A 4,534-nucleotide genomic window follows, 5' to 3' on the forward strand; every position below is an offset into this window, starting at 1 on the left:
GCGATGGTAAGTAAATTAATGAATACTTATAGCAGTCAGGTTAATGATCCCCGCACTGCTTGTAAGCCAAATAAATCCAGTCACTTTAAAAGAGCCCTTGATGACTGATGACTTATTTTTTCTTATAACATCCAACAACCAATAACATTAAAATGCAAAGAAAACTTAAGTTTCCTCTTTAACTGGAAATCTGTAATTTAGTCATCCACAGGTAATTATCAGTAGTGGTAACACCATTAGAATGCGTTATCAATTTACTTGGTTAATCAGGAAGCCATCCTGTCTTCCTAATGCATTTTTAAGGGCAAAACAATTCATCTTAAAATTGATTGCTAGGGCAACATTTCAGCAAATTCTTAATGACACCTGTAATTAGAGAGAGGGGAAAATGTTCTTGATCTTTGAAGCCTTAGGTAGTGAAGCAAACATTTAGGGTTTGAAAGGACTTTTCCAGTTTTCCTTGGAGAAGATGGTCAAGCAGCTGCCTCTTGGAGTGGGAGTATGGTGTTCTGCTAAGGGACGTATGAGTCCTTTGGACCTGGTGGTGTCTTGAGTTTCTTTTCATATTCTGGTTCATTCCCCATGGAACAATAGCATTCTAGGTAATGGTTGATAATAGCCAACTCTTGGGGAAAGTTTAGTCTTTAAAACCTTCCAGAGTGGTTGATAAAGCACAGTGGTTCTCAACCAGGGATGACTGCGGGAAGGCGGGGGGGGGGGGGGTGAAGATTTTATTTATTTATTTGTCAGAGAGAGCAAGAGAGCATAAGCAGGGGGAACGGCAGATTACCTACTGAGCAGGGAGCCCAATGCGGGGCTCAGTCCCAGGACCCTGGGATCATGACCTGAGCCGAAGGCAGACGTTTAACTGACTGAGCCACCCAGGCGCCCCTCAACCAGAGATGATTTTGCACTCGGGAGATATTTGGCAATGTCCTAGAGCCAATTTTTTTTTTTTTTTCGATAAACAGGACTCAGCAAGGATGCTGGTGGCCTATGTGAGCAGACACCTGAGACGCAGCTGAGTATTCTACAGAGCATAGAATAGCTCCCCCACTAGAGAGTTTTCTGGTCCTGATACAAGCAATGGAGAAACCACAGAGGGTGCTCTGCTTTCCGTGAGGCCCACGTGGGCCTCTCCGATCAGCTCTGTGGCAGCCTCCTGAGGGCATGTCTGGAGCCAGACTGTCACTGCACAAAGCTGTCTTATCCTGGCCTCTCTGCTGGAGCAGGCCACACCTGGAGGCCCTCACTGATCTGTATTCCAGTCCCAGGAAAGCTCAGTGGTTTATCAGGTCAGGAAACTGCTCGATTTAGACTTTTCTTCTTTTAACTTGTTCCAGTTTGTTCTGAAAGGTCAAAATATATATATTTTTTAAGTTGACAGAAGTGAAGGAAATATTTCCTTTGGGTTTCTAAAAATTTTCCTTTCCTTCTTTTCGTCCTCTGCCCCTGTCCCCCTCCCCCCACCCCCAAACTGCTCATTGACCTTCAGTGTCTGCCATTGTCCATTGTGTCATGGATACAAAGAAAGCAGGCTGAATGGTGGGAATATTTTTTTTTCCAAATAGGGAAATCCTCCTCCTATGATAACCCTCCCCAGGCATAACAGCCATTTAGAAATGTTTTTGAGAACTGAACACATTGAAGGCCTATTAAAAAAAAAAAAAAATTGCTCTTCTCGTTCTCGAAGGCTCCTTTTGTTTGGGAGGAGGAAGTGGTGAAGGGCAGGCTCCAGCCCTGGGTTTGCAGGGAGCAGCCAATCTGGACTCCCTGGTGGGAACTGAGCTGGGTTTCTCCCAGGACTTGCAACACCCTGGTTCACACTGGTTCCTCTGGGGCCTTCAGAACACCGCACCAGAGCCATGAAAATCAATAAGAAAACATTTGCAAAGCACTTTGCGCTCCTTGGAGGAAGGGTCTTGGAGCTGGAAACCATATCATTATTCATATTAGACCCGGTGCTGTCATAAAACAGAGAGGAACCCGCTGAGCAGAGTGCTTTGTGATGACCTCATCTTTTTCTGAGCTAATAGCTATTAGTAACTAATAGAGCTCCATATGGACAGCTTGTCACATAGCTCATATTATCAGCCTGACGGCTTTGCCTGAGTCCCTCTTTTTGAGGCTCTAGCAGAAAAAACAGACACACAAATTTTTAAAAAGCACAGCCTAAGTCCTCAAGAAAGGCCTAGTACATTTTCAATTTGATATACACTTCACTCAATTTTCAGGATTTTTTTTTAAGATGTAATGTATTTATTTGACAGAGATCACAAGTAGGTAGAGAGGCGGGGGGGGGGGGGTGGTGGGAGGGGAAGCAGGCTCCCTGCTGAGCAAAGAGCCCAATGTGGGGCTCAATCCCAGGACCCTGGTATCAGGACCTGAGCTGAAGGCAGAGGCTTTAACCCACTGAGCCACCCAGGCACCCAAATTTCAGGATTTGTTTCATTGGTGGTGTCTTAATGCAGATGTCACTGTAAGATGTTTGAGAGTGCAAAGGTAAATATAAACTTGGAATAGTAGAGGGTGCCTGGGTCCCTGGGGTCCTGGGATCGAGTTCTGCATCGGGGGTCTCTGCTCCGCAGGGAGCCTGCTTCTTCCTCTCTCTGCCTGCCTGTCTGCCTACTTGTGATCTCTTCTGTCAAATAAATAAATAAAATATTTAAAAAAAAAACAAACTTGGAATAGTAGAACTTGCCACATCTCCTTCAACATCTCATTGTAGTTGGCCCTTAGCATATTAGTTATTAAGAATTTATTAAACACTCTCCGTTCTATGGAAGAGATGAAAACAGACTATAAGGTGCAAAATACACGTTAAACTTAACAACGACAAGAAAAGTTCATGTAGATTGGAGATATGAGAAAATAGAGAGGTACTTACCATATGGAGGAATTTTATAGCAAGTGATATCTTTATCTGGAAAGCACCAATTGTCTTGGTGGGATTCTCCACCGATAACAAAGATTTCAATATGGACAGAAAAGATAAAGTTACTGTGCAGATTGCCTCCAAAAAAAAGGGGGCATTGGTCAAAATTAGGAAGGGCACAACAGTGGCAAAGTAAACACCTTGTAGCCTCAAGTAAACACCTTGTAGCCTCATACCAAGGGCCAGGTCACAGGCCTAGAGCCAGGCCCTATGGTCAGGCTAGGGCAGATGATGCTTGCTCTGGGGCCTCGGGTCCTGGAGGGGCCTCTGCAGTGCTGCTTAAGGGAGCAAAGCTTAGCACAAGCTACATGAGCCAAGAAAGTCAGAGGAAAACATCATCTTCCTCAGGAAACCATGGATATTCATAACCTGGTCAGGAAAGGGACATGGACAAATTTACCACTCCATCAGTAGAGCGTACTGGCAGAGTCAGGGTGAAGTTTCCTTCAAAACTAGAAGGTTAGATACTTAGAGGAGTAAGTCATCATTTGATATCATTCTTTCCTTTCTTTTTTTTTTTTTTTTCTCGTCTTCATTCCTTCCTTCTCTTTCATGACCTTATTGCCAGGTCAGCTGAATTAAGCATTTAATCATTTCTTACTTTTACATACAAAGTGATGTGAAAGTTAGCATATATTGACCTCCAAGGTCATCAGCAGTGAGCTGCAGGACCCAAGCTCAGGCCTCTAGGGCAGGAAGGCCAGTCTTGAATTCTGAATTTGCTTCTGGGTCACTGTATGTTCCTGGGCAAATTGCTTAACATTCCCAAGTCTTCCTAATGGCTCATCTCCCTTACAATATTGTTAGGAGTAGAGGACATGGATTTTAACAAGACCAAGAGGGGGCCTGGCCTATATAGGAATCTAGAAGGTGCTAGCTCTTATTACATTGGAACACACCAATCATCTATTAGTTTGAAAGAATCGAACACTTTATTTATTTAGTTATTTATTTATTTTTAATCAAAACACTTTCTTAAGCGTCAGACCCATCTGGGACTCCAAGAGTGACTCAAGGTCAGGGAGGAAAGTTACAAGGATGCACTGCAGAATGTTGAGAACCTTGACCGCCAAGCTCATGGGCACTTCAGAGTTGGCTGAACTGAAACTGAATGCTTATTTAGAGGAGGTAAAGAGAATGCCAGGGCCATAAGCACTCAGGGGCGGCATTATAAGCATGGTGAATGGTACCGATCATGAACATCAGATTCTCCAATTCATGTGCAAAAGGAAGCACCAAGAGCAGAGGCCTACTTCTTCCCCACAGCATCTCATATTTACAATCTCATTTGCTCTCTCAGTGCTCAGATGACTCTGATGTCACTGTCATACAGTATAGAGGTTGGAGGGAAATTCTCTGGGATACAGAGCAGGGCAGCAGTGAGACTGGGCCCTCCTGGAAAGGATTCCTTAGGTCATTAATAATTCAGGCAGATAAAGAGTTTTGCTAGTATCAGCAAGTGCCTCACTTTGCCTGATTGCTTTTCTCACCCAGGAGAATTGATATTATTGTCTCAGTCTAGACAGTTCCCTAGCCTACAACCCAGCAAGGCTGCTATTACTTCCATGGGGTCAATCCCATAAGTCTCTTTTCAGTTTC

The sequence above is a fragment of the Lontra canadensis genome, unplaced genomic scaffold (assembly GCF_010015895.1).
Source record: "Lontra canadensis isolate GAN:19392208 unplaced genomic scaffold, GSC_riverotter_1.0 scaffold130, whole genome shotgun sequence".
NCBI lineage: Eukaryota > Metazoa > Chordata > Mammalia > Carnivora > Mustelidae > Lontra > Lontra canadensis.